Below are 21469 nucleotides of genomic sequence, written 5' to 3'. Positions count from 1 at the left end.
GTTTTGGTATCAGGGTGATGCTAGCTTTGTAGCATAATTAAGAGAGGGGGCCCTTCTCGCTGATTTTTTGGAATAGTCAGTAGTACTGATACTAGCTCTTTTTATCTGGTAGAATTCAGCTGTGAAATCATCTGCTCCAGAACTTGTTTTTGTTGGAATATTTTTTTATTACTGACTCCATTTCATAACTTAATATTAGTCCCTTTAGAGTTACTGTTGCTTCCTGATTCAATCCTGGGATATTGTGTGTTCCCAGGAATTAATACATTTCCTCTAGATTTTCTAGTTGATATGCATTGAGATGGTCATAGTATTCACTGATGATCTTTTGCATTTCTCTGGGATCAGTTCTAATATCACCTTTGTCATTTCTGATTGTATTTATTTTAGCCTTTTTTCTTCTTTTTTTCTTTGTTAGTCCAGCTAGCAGTCTACTTATCCTGTTTATCCTTGCAAAAACACAACTTTTGGTCTGTTGATTCTTTGTATAGATTTTTAATTCTCACATTTGTTCAATTCTGCTCTGATTATAGTTATTTATTTTCCTCTGCAAGTTTTAAGGTTACTTTTTTCTCATTTTTCTAGTTTATCTAAGTGTAAATTTAGGTTGTTGATTTGAGATCTTTCTAATTTTCTGAGGTAGGTCTCAAAGGGAACACTTCCAATCTTTTTTTTTTTTTTTTTTTTTTTTTTGCCTGTTTGATATAGCACTGCAAACTTCCCACTTAACACAGTTTTTGGTCCATTCCGGAGACTTTGGTATGTTGTGTCTCTGTTTCATTTATTTGAAAGAAGAATTTGATTTCTACTTAGTTTTATTGTTTCCCAAATGTCATTCAGTAGCAAGTGGTTTCATTTCCATGTTGTTGTGTGGTTTTGAGAGATCGTCTTGGTATTGATTTATAGTTTTGTTCCACTGTGTTCCAAGAGTATGGTTGGTATGATTCCTATTTTTAAAGTTTACTCAGACTTGTTTTATGACTGACCATATGGTTAATCTTGGAGTATGTATCATGTGCAGATAAGAAAAATATATATTCTATTGTTGATGGGTTGGGTGTCCTGTAGATTTCTTTTAGGTACAATTGGTCAAGTGTTGAATTTAAGTCCAGAATTTATGTATTAGTTTTCTGTCTTGATATACTGTCTAATGCTCACAGTGAGTGTTAAAGTCCAATATTTCTGATGAACATAGATGCAAAAATTCTTACGACGACACAGCCAAATCAAGCAGTATATCAAAAGTTAATTCAACAAGATCAAGTAGGCTTGATTCCCATAATGAAAGCTTGGGTCAACATAGGAGAATAAATGAATGCAATTCACCACATGAACACATTAAAATAAAAACTATGTGATCATCTTGACAAACAGAAAAAAAGTGTTGATAAAATTCAACATCCATTCATTATAAAAACTCTCAAGAAAATAGGCATTAAATAAAGATACCAGCATTATATCAAACAGGCAAAAAAAACTAGAAGTGTTCCCTTGAGACCTGAACAAGACAAAAAAACACGGTCTTACATCACCTCTTTAATACAGTATTTGTGTTGGAAGTATTTTCTAAAGCAATGAAACAAGAGAAAGAATTATAAGGCATCCAGGTTAGATTTTAAAAAGTCAAATTATCTCTCTTCACTGACAATATGATTCTATACCTAGAAAACACTAAAGACTCCACCAAAAGCTCATGGAACAGATAAATGACTTCAAAAGTCATTTTGAAGTCATTTTAGGATACAAAATCAATGTACTAATATCAGTATCATTTGTACATTTGTATATACTAATAATGTTCTAGCTGTTTACAAAGAATGCCATCTAATTACAATAGCTGCAAAATTTTTAAATATCTAGAAATACAGCTAACAAAGAAAGTGAAAAATCACTACAAGAACTAAAAAACACTGCTGAAGTAAACATATATTGAAAAGAAACCGTGCCATGTTTATGGACTCAAAAATCAGTATTGTTAAAAGGGTCATGTGGCCCCAAACAATCCACAGATTCAACACTATTTCTATTAAACTACCAATGTCATTTTTTGCAGCATTAGATTATTCTAAAATTCATTTGGAACCAAAGAAGAACCCATATAGCCAAAGCAATCAAAAAGGACAAACACAGAGGCACCACATTACCTGACTTCAAACTCCTCTATAAGGCTACTATAACCAAATAGCATGGTACTGGTACAGAAACACACACAGGCCAATGAAACAAAATGGAGAAACCAGAAATAAAGCAACACACCCACAGTAATACGATCTTTGACAAAGTTGATCAAAATAAGCAATGGGGAAAAGACTCCCTATATGATAAATGGTGCTTGAATAATTGGCTAGTCATATGCAGAAGAATGAAGCTGGACTACTACATTTCTCCATATACAACATTTAATTCAAGATGTATTACAGATTTATATGTAACACCTCAAATTATAAGGATTCTAGGAAAAATCCCAGGAAACACCATTCTGGATATCAGCTTTATGAAACATTTTTACTGAGTTCCTCAAAACTAATTGCAACAAAAACAAAAATTGTCAAGTGGGATCTAACTAAATTAAAGTTTTTTCACAGCAGAAGAAGCCATCAAAAGAATAAACAACCTACAGAATGAGAGAAAATATTCACAAACTATGTGTCTGACAAAGCCCTAATATCCAGAATATCTAAATAAAAATCATAAACACATCAAGAAGCAAAAATAATCCCATTAAAAATTGGGCAAAAGACATGATCAGACATTTCTCAAAAGAAGACCTACAAGCAGCCAACAAATACATGAAAAAAAATCTCAGTATCACTAATTATCAGATAAATGCAAATCAAAACCACAATGAGATACCATCTTACACCAGTCAGAATAGCTACTACTAAAAAGTCAAGAAACAGCAAGTGCTGGCAAAGCTGTGAAGAAAAGGAAATGCTGATATACTGTTGATGGCAAGGTAAATTAATTCAGCCACTATGGAGAGCAGTTTGGAGATTTCTCAATGATATAAGTTGGCTCTGTGTCCTTAAACAAATCTCATTTCAAATCATAATTCCCTATGTTGAGGGAGGGACCTGGTGGGAGATGATTGGATCATGGAGGCAGATTTCTACCTTGTTCTTATGATAGTGAATTAGTGTTCACAAGATATGGTTGTTTAAAAGTGTGTAACACTTCCGCCTTTGCTCTCTCTCTCTCTCTCTTGCTCCACCATGCTAAGATGTACTTGCTTCCCCTTTGCCTTTCACCATGATTGTACGATTCCTGAGGCCTCCCAGCCATGCTTCCTGCACAGTCTACAGAACTGTGAGTCAATTAAATCTCTTTTCTAAATAAATTACCCAGTCTCAAGTAGCTCTTTATAGCAATGTGAGAACAGACTAATACTCTCAGTGAACTGAAAACAGAACCACCATTCAATTCAGCAATCCCATTACGATATATATCCAAATGAAAATAAACCATTTCATCAAAAAGATACATGTACTTATGTTTATCACAGAAAATTCACAATAGCAAAGGCATGAAATCAACATAGGTGCTCATAAATGTTGAATTGAATAAAGAAAATGTGGTATATATGCTCTGTGGAATACTATGAGGCCATAAAAAGAATGAAATTATATCTTTTGTAGCAACGTAGATGGAGCTGGAGACCATTGTCCTAAGCTAATTAACACAGTAACAGAAAACCAAAATACTGCATGTTGTCACTTGTAAGTGGGAGCTAGACAATAGATACTCATGGATGTAAAGATGCCAACAATGTCAACAATAGAAACTGGGGACTTGCTAGAGCAGGGCAGGAGAAAGGCAAGTGTTTTAGCTATTGGGTACTATGCTCAGTACCTGGGAGATGGGATCAATTAGATTCCAAACCTCAGCATCATGCAATATATACATGTAACAAAAAATGAGTATAATTTATAAACGTCTCTCTCGAATGATCAGGAAAAATATAGGAGACACAAATTACCAAAATCAGGAATAAGAGAAATTGTCATCAGAGAACCTTCAGAAATTAAAATTACTAGAGGATATTAGGAACAGCTTTTTACCAACCAATAAGACAACATAGGTAAAATTTTAAAAACTACCCAAGCTACATAATTTACCAGAACTGACCGAAGAGAAAATTGTAAACCTGAATAGACATATAAGGAGTAATAAAAATTAATTAACAATAAAACTCTTTTTTTAAACATAACTCTAGGCTCAGATTGCATCCCGGGTAAATTTTATCAAACAATGAAGAAGAAACAATACCAATACCACACAAACTCTTTAAACATAAAGAGAAGAAGAAAAAATTACTAATATAACCTATGAAGCCAGAATTGAGATGATCCCAAAACAAAATGGAGGGTTTACTAGTGTAAAAAACTGCAAACTAATATTCCTCATCCAAAGATGCAATGACATTGAAAAATGTTAGCACGTTAATTCTGAAAACGTATCCATAGGATCCTACAGCATAACCAACTTGGTGTATCCCAGGAATCAATGTATCCTACAGTACAAAGAAGATGTAAGATTGGAAGCAAAATAATACAGTATACCACTTTAATGGAATAAAAAACAAAAGCTACCAGATTTCCCAAAAGATGAAGAAAAACCATCTCACATAACTCGTTACTCATTACCATAAAATGTTTCAACAAACCAGAAACAGAAAGGATTTTTGAACTTAGTGAGAAATATCTACACAAGAACAAAAGTAAATAAGATACTTAATGTTTAAACACTGAATATTTTCTCCCTAGGATTTTCTAAATCAATCTATAAATCTAACACCAATTTTATTAAAATTCCAGAATAATTATTTTAGAAATTAAAAACCAGAACCTAAAATTAATATAAACTGCAAAGGAACTGCAATAGTAGAATCAAATCAAAAAGAACAAAGTTAGAGGACTTATACTACCTGATTTCATATGCAAGAAAAAAAAATTGTAGAATATTTTGTAGAAAATCACTGTAGATGACAGAGGAAAAAATTGACCTCAATTATGGAAGAAAAAAGATATTAATTTGAGTAAAATTTCCATAAGATAACATGCCAGCAAGAAGAGAGTTAAAAATTTGGAATATAGTAAGAATAAAATACCAAGCTAGAATTTTATATTTAATAAAATTATTCTTCAAAAGTAAAAGAGAAATAAAGGCTTTCTCCATCAAAGGAAAACTAAAACAATTCATTTCCAGCAGATCTTCCATGCAATAATTTTCAAAGGAAGTTATTTTGGGAGAAGAAAAAGTGATATATAATAGAAATTTAGACTTATTAAAAAAGGAAATCATCAGAGGAGGAATAAATAAAGATAAAATACATTTTGCTGTGTCATATTTCCAAATTGACCTAAAACATAACTGTATAAAGTGATAAACATTGTTAATTGAAGGTGGGCTTATTATGTGTAAATGTACATTGCAAACTCTAGGACAGCTGTTAAAAAATTTAAAATGTTGTATATTGATATGCTAAAACAGATATAAAATGGAATAATACCAAAAATTCAATAAAATCCAGGGAAGACAGGAAAAGAGGGGAAAGTAATATAAGAGCAAGAAGAAACAACAAAGAAAACATGCAACAAATAGAAAATTGTTACAAATATAGTAAACATATAATCACTTTAAATGTAATAGTCATAATATACCAAATAAAAAAACAGATTTTCAGAGTGGATGAAAATATAAAACCCAACTTTATGTCTTCTCCAAGAACCTATTTAAATGTCAGCAGGCAAGTTAAAGAAAATAGATAAAGATATGTCATGCCAGCTAACTCTTATCAAGGAATCTGGAGTGATTACATTAAGTTCAGACAAAGTAGACATTAAGAAAAGAAAATTATGACTTATAATAGGGAACATTACATAGTGATGAAAAGTCAATACTTGTATGTATTCTCTTACGTGTACCTAATAACAGAGCATCAAAATCTGTGAGGCAAAACTGATAGAACTGAAACATAACATAAAACATTCACCAAAGTAGAACATATTCTGGGACATAAACCACAGATTAACAAATTGAAAATATTGATATCATACAAAGTATATTTTTGGAAAACAATGGAATTAAATTAGAAATTAATAATAGAAAGATGACTGTAAAATTCTGAAATATTTGATGATTAAAAATCATACTTCTAAATAACACATGTGCAAAGAAGAAATGATAACATCGATTAAAAATATGTTTTGAACTAAAGAAAAATGAAAATATATCATCAAAATTTATGAGATGCAACAAAAACAATGCATAGAGGGAAATACATAGCATTGAATGCATATACTAGAAGAGAAGAAAAATGTAAAATTAATATACTATTACTACCTTAGAAAACTAGAGAGATCTCACTCATAGGCGGGTGTTGAACAATGAGAACACATGGACACAGGGAGGGGAGCACTACACACTGGGGTCAGTTGGGGGGAAATAGGGGAGGGACGGTGGGGGGTGGGAAGCTGGGGAGAGATAGCAAGGGGAGAAATGCCAGATGTAGGTGATGGGGAGGAAGGCAGCAAATCACACTGCCACGTGTGTTCCTATGCAACAATTTTGCATGTTCTTCACATGTACCCCAAAACCTAAAATGCAATAAAATAAATAAATGGGAAAAAAAAAGAAAGAAAAAAAAAGAAAAAAGAAATGCAGGCCCTCCCAGCAGGAACTGGCAAAAAAAAAAAAGAAAAAAAAAAAAGAAAACTAGAGAGAACAGCACTTTAAGACAAAAGATGAAGAATATAAATTATTTAAATAGAGCAGATATCAATGTAATTTAAAATATAACAACAATGAAAATTAACAATAAAACCAAAAGATGCTTTTCTAAAAATATCTATAAAATTGATAAACCTCTAGCCAGGCTGGCCAAGAAAAAAGACATAAGACACAATTAACCAATGTTAAAAAGGAAAAAGGGATCATCACTATACTGGTGACATTTAATGGTTAATAAAAAAGTATCATGGGAAACTCTGTGCTTAAATATTTGGTAACTGAGATCAAAGTGAGTAATTCCCCAAAAGACAAAACCTTCCAAAACTTACACAAGTAGAAAAGAATAATTTCTACAGGCCTATATCTATTAAAGAAATTAAATCAATAATTACTGACATTTAAAAAAAATTAGTTGGGTTACCTAGTGAATTCAATTAAAAACTTAAAACACTTAAGGAAGAAATAATACCAGCATTGCCCTACTAGCAAAATCAGGAAAAAAAAATCACTTAGAAAAGAACACTGCAAACTAATATCTTTTTAATTTAAGATGCAAAATTTTAAACAAATTATTAGCTAATTGGGTACAAGAATTTACATAAAAAAACGTATACCACAGGCAAGTAAAAACTATTCTAGATATGCAAAGCTCGTTCAGTATCCACAAATAAATTACCATATCCACTCTGCCAACAGATTGAAGAAAAAATCATATGATCATGTAATTGATATGATAAAAGCATTTGACAAAATCCAACACTCATTTATAATAAAATATCTCAACATACTAGAAATCAAAGTAAAATTCCTCAATATAAGAATGAACACTTCCCCAGTCTTATAGTTAATGTCATATTTAATGGTATTCCAAAGATTGAAAATGAGACAAGCTGTCTTCTCTTACTCTCCTATTACATGTCACCATGGAAGTACTGGCTAGAGCAATTAGATAAGAAAAGAAACGAAAATCATACCGTTTGAAAAATAAGAATTAAAATAGACTTTGTCCACAGATGACCTGATTGACTGTGTAGAAAATTCCTAAAGAATCTGTTAAGAAAATCCTCTTAGAATTAATAAGTGATATAGCAAGGTTAAGTGCAAAAAATTATTTTTCTACATCCCAGCAACAAACAATTAGAATTTGAGATTAAATATAATATCATTTTAATAGCATCATAAATGTAATACTTAAGTAGCCATATAACAAAATATGTACTTGATCTTTATGTGAAAAATGTAAAATTCTAATGACACAAATTAAAGGAAATCTCAACAGAGATATATTACATGATGATAGATAGAACAAGTCAATAATGTTAAAATAGCACTTCTTCCCAAATTGATCTACAGATTAAATGTAATCCCAGTCATATCTCAGCAAGCTATTTTGCATATGTAATCATTCTGATTGTCAAGTTTATATGGAAAGGCAAACAATCTAAGATAGTCAAAACAATACTAATAAATAGAACAAGTTGAAAGACTCACACTGTTCAATTTCAAGGTTTACTCTAAAGCTACAGGATGTTATGGTTCACCTAAGTATCTGTATTATGGCAAAATATAGTTACATAGGTAAATGGAACAAAACATAGAGCCTAAAAAGATATTCACACTAATGTAGTTCACTGATATTTGAGAAGAGTTAAAGACAACTCAATGCAGAAAGGGTAGTCTTTTCATTATATGGTATAAGAACAATTGGTTATCCATATATTAAAAGAAATAAATCTAGGTGCAGACTCACAAACTTTACATCATTCACAAAAATTTAATCAAATGGATTATAAATTGAAATATAACATGGAAACAAAAACTAAAACTGAAACAGAAGACATCTAGCAAGGATGCAGAGAAAACGGAACCCTTGTACAATGTTGGTGGGAATGCAAATTAGTATAACCACTATGGAGAACAGTTTGGAGGTTCCTAAAAAATCTAAAAATAGAGCAATCATATGATCAGCAATCTCACTGCTAGGTGTATATGCCCCCCCCAAAAAAAAAGGAAATCAATGTATTCAAGAGATATCAGCACTCCTATTATATGTTCATTGCAGCACTATTCACAATAGCCAAGATTAGGAGCAACTTTCCAAAGAAAATGTGATACATATGCACAATGAAATGTTTTTCAACCATAAAAAAGAATGAGATCCTATCATTTGCAACAGCATGACTGAAATTGGAGGTTGTTATTTAAGGGAAATAAGCTGGGCATAGAAAGACAAATTTTGAATGTTCTCACTTACTTATGGGAGCTAAAAATCAACACAAGTAACCTCATAGAAATAAAGAGTAGAATAATGATAATAACCAGATGCTTGGAAGGGTAATGGGGGAGGATGAGAGGGAACCGGGAATGGTTAATGGGCACAAAAAAATTTACTTAGAATGATTTAAATCTAGTATTTGATAGAAAAACAGGGTGACTACTGTCAATAATAATTTAACTGTATATTTTTAAATAACTACAAATATAAAATTGGATTGTTTATATCACAAAGGATAAATTATAGAAGTGATAGGTACCTTCTGATATGGTTTGAATCTATCCCCACTAAATCTCATGTTGAACATAATCTCCAGTGTTGTAGATGGGGTCTGGTGGGAGGTGATTGGATCACTAGGGCAGAGTTCTCATGAGTGGGTTAGCACCACCCCCTTGGTGCTGTTCTCATGATAGTGGGTTAGTGAATTATGAGATCTGCTTGTTAAAGTGTATTGCACCTCTCCCCTATCTTCCTCCTGCTCCAGCCATGAGAAGACATCTGCTCGTGCTTTGTCTTCCACCATGATTGTAGGTTTCCTGAGACTACCCCAGAAGCAGATGCTGCCATGCTTCCTGTACAGCCTGAAGAACTGTGAGCCAGTTATTTGCTATTATACAATTATATTCAATGGCAAAACCACACACATATTATAATTTAAGACAGTGTTCAGAGCTATGAATAAAACAGATTCTACGTTGTCGCCACTACTTGAAAAGAAGCTGCCAGTTTAAAATCGCGATAGGGTCATCAGGGTATGCATCTCTGAGAAGGGGACATTGAAGCTGAAACTTTAATGTTAAAATGTCTTATAAATATTGACTCTACTGATGGGAGTCATAAGTAGAGAATTAATAAGTCAAAACTCATCAAATTATAAACTTTAAATATGTATTGTTGATTGTATGTCAATTGTACCACAGTAACACTCTTTAAAAAAAGGTTGATCCAGAAAAGTCCTTAGGCATACTCAAAGATGCTTCTGTAAGTGGAAAGTAAGCTGAGTTTTGTCTCATAGGATGATCTTGGGAATGGCCAGGGAGACATGCTTCCTAGGTTGACAGATACCAGCCATGATGTCTTGGTCTGTGTCTGCATGGGCTGTTTAGAGAAGCTCTGTCCAATAGCATTTGTCGATTCATCTGTGTGTGTGTTCAACTCTGTTTTCTTGGGTCTTCCCTGAATTTAATTGCAGCACAACTAAAGGTGGGGTCTCATCTGGAGCTGTGGGTATTTCATAGATTGCTCTGTGTCTGAATTTAAGAGATTATAAAGAAAAGGAAATAAAGAGTAGCAACCTCATAGAAATCAGAGAACAAGCCTCAGAGGAGTGAGTGGTGTGGCCTTTGAGAAAGCAAATAGCAGTGATCATGAGCTGGGTAGCTGGCTGAGTCAAGAAAGGGCCACAGGCCAGGTTTGGGAAACATGGATGCATTTACCAGAGATTCCTGAAAATACATGAAAGAGAAATTTACTACACAATTTGACCATCTTCAGCTTTTAAGAGCTCAGGGAGCTCTATATCAAAAGGGCCAACATCAGTAATAGAATGGGAAGAAGAACCTAGGTACTTGATTTGTCCTTGAAGTTACATTTAAAATGCATCCAGAATCTTATGGAAATCTTGACAGATGTTACAGTCTCCACTGAGTCTGCAGTTTTACATGAGAAGAGTTAAATTACTGAAATTTAATTCATTAGTTATATCTATATTTATTCATGTACATATAAATACACATATACCCAAATGCACACATGCAAAAACACACATCCCCTATGATCTAGGCATAGATCCAGGCATTCCCCAGCTGACCTAAGCACACAGAAACAGCACTAAAGTAAACACACTGCATCTCTGACATTTAATAGTAAATAAGTAATAATCAATGGTAAACCAAAAATGATATAATTTAAGAAAATGATATGTGCTAGTAAATAAATAAAACAGAGAACTGGTACAGCTAGTGCTCAACTTACAACTACGATTGGTGCCGGCAGGCTGGTCATAACATGATTTGGTCGTAAGTTGAGTAGGCTATATGTACAGTACTGTGACATGATGTTATAAAAATCTTTAAGTCATATTTTATCATAATTTTCTTTCATTATTGTTATATATCATAATTTTCTTTGTTCATTTTATGCCATTTTTATCATCTCTACACCATTTTGTTTCTTATTTTTACATTCGTCAGGTTTAAGTAAAACACTGCATTACCAGTACAACTGGTTTAATATTTGCAAAACATACAAAATTACAAAATACAGGTGTAAAAAATACCATAGGAAACATTTTCCCAATTGCAAAACATATCAAAATATATAAACATGTACGAAAAATTTTATTGGCCACTGGTGCTTGGCTGTGGATCATTGATGTTGTCATCTGAGGCAGCAGTTGGGGTTACCGGAGTTGGTTTTTTCATAAACATGGTGAGCTTTGTCTGAATTGTATGTTTCTTTTTTTCTTCATAAATTTCACGATACGGCCGAAACACATCGTGCGCCATCCGTTCAATCCTTGCAATTCGTTCGATGTTTGGGTCCATTGCTTCGAAATGTATAAGAAGTTTATTCAGTAAAGATAAACTGTCTGATAGTCCCTTAGTGGTGAACTTTCTTTCTGGCTCCTCCTCTTCTTTCTCTGCTTTTCTTCTTTCTTCTTCCACCACTCTTTCTTCTTCCAGTTCGATTAGCTCTTCATTTGTAAGTTCTCTGGATTCTTTGTCTAGCAACTCTTCAACATCTTCCATTTCACACTCCAAAGAAAGGTCTTTAGCGACTTTTACTATTTTTTCCCGAATTGTTTCAAGTTCATGTTCACTGTCAAATCCTTCAAAATCATTAACATAGCGCTTAACACAATTTTTCCAGATGCCATTCATGCACTTTGTCGTCACAGCCTCCCAGGCGGTAGCGATATTCTTGATACACATCAAAATGTTGTAGTGTTTCCAAAAATCTTGCAATGTTAGTTCTGAGTCAGCATCTATAGAGCATATTGCTTGAGCGAAGGTGGTTCGGAGATAGTTGGCCTTTAGTGTAGCAATTGAACCTTGGACCATAGACTGGATAAGTGGAGTCATGTTTGGCGGAAGAAAAATAAATTTTACATCTGGATGGAGATTGCCTAGATGTGGTGGGTGTCCAGGAGCATTATTGAGTAGCAATAAAATCTTGAAAGGAATATCTTTCTCCAAACAATATTCTCAAACTTGAGGAAAAAAACAGTTCATAAACCAGTCTTCAAACAATCCTTTTGTCATCCATGCTTTACGTTGAGAACGAAAGTAGACAGGCAGTGTGTGCTTGTTAACATTCTTGAACGCATGCGGGTTGTCTGAGTGATAAATTAAGAACGGCTTCAGCTTAAACCCTGCGATGTTCCCGCCAAGCAGCAGAGTTAGCCTATCCTTAAATGCTTTAAATCCCGGCATGCTTTTGGTCTCTTTGTGAATATAAGTACGTGCTGACATCCGTTTCCAAAATAATCCAGTTTGATCAACATTGAAAATCTGTTCTGCTAGATATCCCTCATCTGTAATTAATTCATCCAGACTATCAACAAACTTATGTGCTCCTTCCTCATCTGCACTCACTGCCTCTCCAGTCACTCAAACACTATGCATTTGGAAGCTTTTCTTGAATCTCTGGAACCAGCCAGTTGCTTGCCACAAATTCTTGACTGTAATCTTTTCCAGCACACTCCTTCAGAGTCTAAAATAGACTTCTCACCTTCATCTGCACAGTAAAAAGACTTAAAGGTGTCCATTTTTGAATTTGATCTTCCATCCAAATATATAGTAATTTCTCCATTTTGTGGATGGGCCTGCTTTGTGCTTTGTTATAACTGTTGATCGCATGGGTGCAGAATCTTTCACAGCTTCATGAATTCTTTCTTTATCTTTCAAAATCATTCGACACAGTTGAGTGTGATAACTTCGTATCACGTGCAATCACATTCACTTTCTTTCCTCCTTCGTACTGCTTAATTACTGTACCTTCATTTTCATGTCGAGATCGATGGCCTTTCTTTCCTTCTTGTCAGGCTGAGGTGTAGACAAAGACAATTTCCTCTTGGTAGACATCTTGGGAGGGGTTTGATGCAAAATATCCAAGACACAAAACACAAATTGCTGTACCGAGTCTGGGATAACAGTTGAAATGGTGCATGCGGAGATGGTAGTGCTGCCGGAAGCTGGTCCACACTGTTGTACGCCCAGCTGGGCAACGTTTGCGCTGCCAGGCGCGGAGCAGTCGTGGCTAGCGATTGTGGTCATAAAGTCGAATGGTCATAAGTTGCATAGGTCGTAAGTCAATCAATACCTGTATACAGAGAAGTACTAAAATCAGTCAGTAAAAAGGTCATGAAAAGGCTTTCTAAAAATTATCTACTTGAGCTGATATCTGAATGATTATACAATATCAGACGTGGAAATAGTTCCAAAGGCATTAATTCCACAGAGAGGAAGCAGAATATGCCAAGGCCCAAACCGGTAATGAACTTGACATGTCTGAGGAATCAAATGCAAGCTGGTGTGGCTGGAGCATGGTCATGGAACCAGTGGTCAAAAATGAGTTTCTGAATACAGAAATTGGCAAGATTATGTGGGACCATGATGATATCTGAGACTTTTCTAGAAATTTGGAAAACATACTAATAGTATAGAGGAATATTGAAAAATTTTAATCAGAGGAAATACTTGAATTTTAAAAACTCATGTGCTTTCTCTTGGGTACCGCCTGATGAGCCCCAAAACAATTTATTATTATATAATCACAGGCTGGGCTAAAAGGGGGTAGGAATGATTAAATGAATTTATTTTTCTTTTTTTTTTAAGTGCCTTTCTATTTGAATTTCAATCTGAAATTTTTCCTTTTGCTGAGGGAAATAACACTATTTCCAAAACACAAAAAAGAAAAGCATACTATGTCCCATGAAAAGCATACCTCAGGATATTACTTTTGTTCATTCAGGTTCTGAAAGGGGTATTTAGATAGTCTGCAACTTTTAATCTCACTAGGCTTAGTCAATCGAACACCACTTCCAGAATTTGGACGCCAACAAGTTTTGTCCTGTTAGGAAGTGCTTTTCCCTCATCTCTATCTGTTTTACAGCTAACCGCTCCATTCCCAAATGTTCTGTGTCTTTCAATTCTATTTCCATACAGGCACTGTTGTAACACTGGACCTTTGACTTCTAACCTATGACTTCTATCTCAGATTCTGTTCCTTTTCTCTAAGTTTGGGCTTCTGCTTAGCATCAGGAATTTTTTACACAATCAGCCCTCCCCCATCCACCTGCCCCCTAGGCCGGCCGAAAAGACTCAAATTAGACTCACTAGCATCATCCCTATTCCTTGGTACTAGCATCAGAAATTACAGCGTTGTACTTAATACCAAAAAACACAACAGCAAAAATGTGTAAAGATACTACTGCTATTTTAGATTTTGCAATTTTATGTTAGGGTTTGTGGCAGGGGAAAATAATGTTAACTAGACAGGTGAGTAAATTTTAAGAAGTCCTGGAAAATGAAGGTGAATTGACCTTTATTTAAATTAAGGAGATCATCGGCTCCGTAGACACATAGGTATGGTACTAATAACACATATAGTGAGACTTTTGTTCTTCGGTAACAGACATCTTGAGAGGAGTCTTTTATTTCAAGAAGAGCACTATTAAAATAAAATTTTGTTGACTACATATGACAACCATTGAGAGAAATGGTGATGTTTTAGTTATGTGTATCTTAGCAGAGATAATTAGCAGATGTTCTATCCTATTCAGTTAACCAGACAGTCTTAAATGTTGCATTACAGCACTTATAGTAATAGGGCAAATCAATTTGACTTAAACATATTTACTTGTTTCTTCCTACTTTCTGAACATTTGTGTGTGCTAGTGGTTGGTGCCAAAGTTAGATGGAGGGAAAGATGAATAGGCAGAACCCAGAGGGTTTTAATAGCAGTGAAACAATTCTGTATGATACAGGGATGACCTGTAATGTTCTGTCTCTAGGATATCACAGGAAACAAGCTATATACTCTAATATATTCTTGTTATTAGGTTCTAACCAAGTATATACTCTTGATGTGCACAGAAATTTTTAAAAAGTCACTTCAAAGTCATTTAGTGCCCTATATGTACAATATCTGGTAATTCTTGAACGCATTTAATTTTTGACAGTTAATTATAATAAAACAATGACCTTAAATATCAAATATCATTATTAGGAGTATCCAAAACTTACACTGCCTATGATTTTTCACATTACATCAGTTTCCAGCAAGTCGATTAATTGAGCTGTAAAAATGGGTCACAAGTTATTTGATCAAATAAAATTATGATTCAGAAGTTCTAAACAAAAAGGAAGATGACAAAGTCAAACTGAAAAAGAGATTTAGAAAATTGTGTTTTGTTTTCTTTTTTTTTTAACTTCAGAGTAGATTCAGTCTGAGCCAAGTCTGAATTGCATCAAAGACTTTTCATAAGGGATGTCAAGTAATTTCAATTGAATTGAAGCTGCCACGTTCAAGAGTGATATGGAAGGTATCAGGACCCTAAGGACACTGGAAACTTCACTAGTTTAAAATTAATTTAAAGTATATTAACATCAAACACTGGGAAATGCAGGTTGGCAATAGCATTAGAGGAAGACTTTGAGAATACTACTCTAGGCTTTCCTTATGAGATATTAGTTGTCATTGAAAAGCTACTGATAGCTATATAAATGTATTTTCAAACTTTTAGAAATCCAGATTCTGTATTTCTTAGAAATTCAATTCTGAATTGACTGTCAGTTGTTTTGTTTCCCTGCTTTAGCTGCACTGGCTTCTGTGAGAAATCATCCACAAATCAATGCATCAACACTGAAGCTTGCTTGTGTTTTTTTTATGCTGCCCAGAAATTCTTGTAATTTATAACAAAATAAACTGAATTATCCTGGGAATTAAAATAGCTTTGCTTATTCATTCTTCAATGTCAAAATTAGGATGAAAGTTCTGTTAGATCCTGATTTTTAAGTAAAATTGTTAGTCACAGAATATCCTGTGTATATCGAAACAATGAGGTGAAGCTGGTTGAATATTTTAACCAGGAAAAAATAAAAAACAAAACAAAAATAACAGAAAAAAAAAGAGCATTATGTGATACTATTGAAGAGTTTCGTCCTTTTTCCCTTTCCTACACCTTATTCGGAACAGTGCTCTGTGGCCTTTTTTTGAAGGTTTCACTCTATAGCCCAAGCTGGAGTGCAGTGAAACAATCTCAGCTCACTGCAACCTCTGCCTCCCAGGCTCAAGCCATCCTCCTGCGACAGTCTCCCAAATAGCTGGGACCAAAGGTGCACACCACCACACCTGGTTAAATTTTGTATTTTTGTAGACATGGGGATTTTGCTATGTTGGCCAGGCGGGTCTCAAACTCCTGAACTCAAGTGGTCTGCCTGCCTCATCCTCCCAAAGTCCTGGGTTTACAGGCAATGAGCCACTGTGCCCGGCTTCTGGACATATTTTAACCAATATTTGGAATTGCTTTCTAGACTGACACTCACAAATTATTTAAAATTAAGTAAGCAAAAAATGGTAGACACATGAATATACCTCCAGTGTTTGGGATATACTGTGGAGAGAGAGTTTTTCCAATGCCAATATTAAGTAACCAGGGTTTTGAAGTTTTCCAGTGGAGCTACAGGAGGTCAGCCAAGTGGTTGAGAAGAGGCTTTAAAACCTTCTTTATTTCATTGTCAAATAATTGAAATTTCCTTAAAAACTAGGATCTGACATAACTTTCATCCTAGTTTTCACGTTGAAGAATGAATAAGCAAAGCTACAATTCCCATGATAAATCCCAGATAATTTAGAAAACACTAGCTACCATGATAAGAAAAGCATAATTTTTGGTTTTCATTGGATGTAATTATTCATCTTTGCTATAATAGAAGACTTTTAACCAAAAGGATCAGGAACTATAAGAGGTTGATTAGTCAAAAAAGATAAACAGAGCATGGAGATATAAAAAACGAATATGAATATAATTAAACACTTTTTTCTTTTAAGTTTACTATACTATTAACTTGCCAAACAATTAATATAATTGCAAAGGCTTTCTCTTGTTTTTTTTCACGGAGTCTTTTTTTTTTTACTTATTTTTCTGTGGGACATATTTATATTAACTGTGATGAATAACTTATTTCCATTTTTAGAGTTCTTTTAAGAGTTAGAGCTTCGAAAGATTGATTAACACACAGATAGGATAATTTTTTAAACAATAGGATAATTTTTAAAATTTTATTCTGGATTTTACTTTCCAATCATTTTGCCCACAGTTAATTTGATAGATAGCATGATTATTAGCAAGTTCAATGTCTTGACTTTCTATAACATTTAGTTTAGTTGTAATTGTAAAAGTTCTTATTTTTAAATTTGAATTACAATTATTTATCAAAAAATTTATTAAAATATGTAATAAAAATTTAAATCCAACTCGCATAACAATATTTGGGATCAAATAAAAATGGTTTTCATTAAGCCATCAATTCAATTGGTGGGAGTAGCTCAGAGTGTGGTGGAAAATGAACTCACTAATTTTTTGTAAAGGAGATGAGGAGCTGGTGCATGTCAATTAAGTGAAGTTTATTTAAAAGATCTTATACATATCATTAATCTATCCTAAAATATGACTTTTCTTTACTGCATTGTGCCTTTGTGGATATCAATATTATCAGATAAAAAAGAAGTTCTAGTTTAATATTAATAGATGTATTTAATTTTTTTAAATAAGAAAAAAACTCAGTGTATTTTAAATATATTTTTCAAATTTTGTTCTAAAGCAATTTAAAATGTATATAAGTAAAACATAAATAAGACATTTAACAACTTAAGCTCTTCTTTATGTAAATTCTAATATTTGTTCAGAGATCATTTTCTAGAAAAAAATAAAGCTTCAAAAGCTCTGCAATAAAAATGTGCTCTTTCTTTTTCTCTCTTTCTATTTATTTATTCATTCATTCATTTATTTATTTCTGAGACAGAGTCACTCTCTGTCACCCAGGCTGGAGGGCAGTGGCATGATCTCAGCTCACTGCAACCTCCATCTCCCGGGTTCAAGCAATTCTCCTACCTCAGGCTCCCAAGCAGCTGGAACTCCAGTCACCCACCACCAGGCCCAGCTAATTTTTGTAGTTTTAGTAGAGATGGGGTTTCACCATGTTGGCCAGGCTGGTCTCAAACTCCTGATCTCAGGTGATAGATGATCCACTCACCTCAGCCTCCCAAAGTGCTGGGATTACAGGCATGAGCCACCGTATCCATTCTAAAATATGCATTTTATTAAAAAAAAATTAAAGAAACCAGTAAAACAGAGAAACCAATGGAAAGAAAGAGTATTTAAGAGATAATTCAGACTTAAGACTTAGTATATTAATTCTTTCAGAAGTAGTTTTTGTTATAAAGGAAAGGAGGAGCTGGTGTATGTTAATTAAGTGGAGATTATTTAAAAGATTTTGTAAATATCATTCATATATTATAAAATACTATCTTTCTTTACTGCATTGTGCCTTTGTGGATGAACAAACAGAGACTGAAAATATGACTATAAAAGAGATAAAACAGTAACATTCCTTGAGTTTGTTTGAGAAAATATAAAATCACATATATCCATGTGTGTTTGCATAATTTTATTACATATGATTTTATTTGAAAATACTTTCTTTTGGAATATGTATATTCAAAACTAAGGCGAATAGGGAGAATGAAGCTTCAATAAGTGGGCAAAATAGAAAACAAATGAATAGAAGATTTAAATACAAATATGCCAAGAATTTATATTAAATATAAATAGAATAGATATTCTGATGAAAAGACAAATATCAAATAAAATAAAAATATAAAGTCATGCATATGAGACTTATAGTCAACATAAGCAAATATTAAGCATATAGAAAGTTTTAAATCTAATATTTCTCATGAAATCAGTAACCAATAAAAACAAGGCATTTATTTTAATATTAGAGTAAACTTTAAGGATGGAAACATTACTAATGATAAAGAAAAGCTTTTCATAATGAAAATGGAATCAAACTCCTAGAAAGATAACACATTTCTAAATTTCAGTGTAACCCATATTATTCTAAAATATGTTTTTAAAAATGAACAGTCTGAAGGGAAGAAATCATTAATTATATAATCATAATAGAGGATTTTTTTTTTTTTTTGAGATAGAGTCTGGCCCCTGTCACCCAGGATGGTATGCAGTGGCACGATCCCAGCTCACTCCAACCTCCACCTCCCATGATCAAGCCATCCTCCCCACTCAGACTCCCAAAGTACTGGGATTTCCGGTATGAACCACCATGCCCAGCCCATAGTAGAAGATTTGAAAACATTTCACTCAATGGATAATATTTTTTTAATAAGAAAATCTCTCAATATTGTTACAGAAGATCTGTAAATTAAAATCGACAAATGACTTAGTAATTGCATATAGGATGTAGCAAATAACAAAAAAAGAAACTATTGCTAAGATACTATAGAAAATTTACATAAATTGACCTTATTGTGACCCCTAAAAATAGCTTAAAAAAGCATTAAAGGATTAAAATCCTTTAAAATATATTTACTAGTCACAGTGGAATTAAGTTGTAAAATGCTAAACAAAATTTAATGGGAAAAGTTCCATTATACTTTATTCATAATGGCAATAAATTAATGAATATGCTTTTTAACAATCTATGGGACTCAGCAATCAACAGAACTTCATATACTATCTCAACTGAATAATTATAATGCAGTTATCAAAACAAACAACAAATAAAAAAGTCTAAAATAGTGTATTACAGTTAAAATTGTGCTTAGAAGAAAATTTGTAGGCAAAAATATCTGTATTAAGACAATATAAGTTGAAAATCTTGCTACCATCTTAAATATTTTAAAATGAAAAGCAAAATAAATAAAGAAAGAAACAAATAAAAATAAACAGATATAAAGAAAGAAAATTTGGAATTGAGAAAAATCAAAGGACAAAAAGTTTGTTTTTATAAATGTAAAACAACTTTATACATTTCTAGCTACTAGACTGATGAGAGAGAAACAGAAGAAAATCCTAACACATAAATAATTCAGGAACATCACTACTGATGAAAAACACATTAAATACAATAAAAGGATGTCAAATAAAATTTTATAATAATAATTTTGAATATTTTGCCAAATTTAATTTTTATCTAAATTTCAACTTTGAAATTAGAGGAATAGATAATCTAAAATGACTAATACATGTTAAAATAATTTTATCTCTTACTGAAATGCATTTGAAAAATACTCAAACCTCATATAGGCTGGTTAATTCTTCTAAAAATACATGGAAATTACAACATAGATCTTCTACATGCTCTTTATAGAGAAAAAAACAAAAGGGATTTCAAGCCCAAGGTTTTCTTTCTTTTTTTTGTTTTGTTTGTTTGTTTTGAGATGGAGTCTTGCTCTGTCACCCAGGCTGGAGCGCAAAGGCACAATCTTGACTCATTGCAACCTCCGCCTCTGGGTTCAAATGATTCTCCTGCCTCAGCCTCCTGAGCAGCTGTGATTACAGGTGTGCACCACTATACCCGGTTAATTTTTGTATTTTAGTATAAATGGGGTTTTACCATGTTGTCTAGGCTGGTCTTGAACTCCTGACCTCAGGTAATCCACCTACCTTGGCCTCCCAAAGTGCTGAGATTATAGACATGAGCCACCACAACTGGCCACCCCCATGTTTTAAAGTCTTAAAAACTCTGTAACCTAAAACTGATAAGAGCATTATAAGAAAGTAAAACTATACAGACACATAGTACTTATAGTACTTTCTTGAAATAGAACAAAATGTTATCAAATAACATTCATTAATATGAAAAAGCTGTGGCTATTCCAGAAATGGAAGTGCTAACATTTAACAATTTACAATTAATACCCTTAATCTCTTCAAAATGTTACATTGATAGTAAAATATAATCGCATGACCCTATAATATTCAAAAAAGCAGTTGACAACTTTAAACACCTATCATGCTTAAGATTTTTATTAAATAGGTAATATAAAAGAGATTTTCCCATCTGCTAGAAATATAAACAGAAAACCGACTGCAAAAAGAGTAAAATATTTAAAGCTTTCACTGCGGTTTGTAATCAACACACATATTCAGTATTTTATTTGAGGCAGTTTAGAAAACCTAGAAAGGTTTGGGGAAAAAAATTATTATTAGAAGAATTGATAGAAGCACAAAAAAATCTATAGAGGATTGATTAGAATTAATAGTTATACATAGCAAAGTCCCAGGATACATAGAAAAATACAATAAATTTAATGCATGCATATACGGTATGTATACACATTATATGTATATATGAAATGTATGCATGCCTCTGTATATCCAATAATTTACAAATTGGACATAAAATTAAACATATGCTATTAATCATAGCACTAAAA

The sequence above is a fragment of the Sapajus apella genome, unplaced genomic scaffold (assembly GCF_009761245.1).
Source record: "Sapajus apella isolate SASKATOON/1434 unplaced genomic scaffold, GSC_monkey_1.0 scaffold5, whole genome shotgun sequence".
In the NCBI taxonomy this organism is placed as follows: Eukaryota; Metazoa; Chordata; class Mammalia; order Primates; family Cebidae; genus Sapajus; species Sapajus apella.
Note: the sequence above shows the minus strand (reverse complement) of the source record.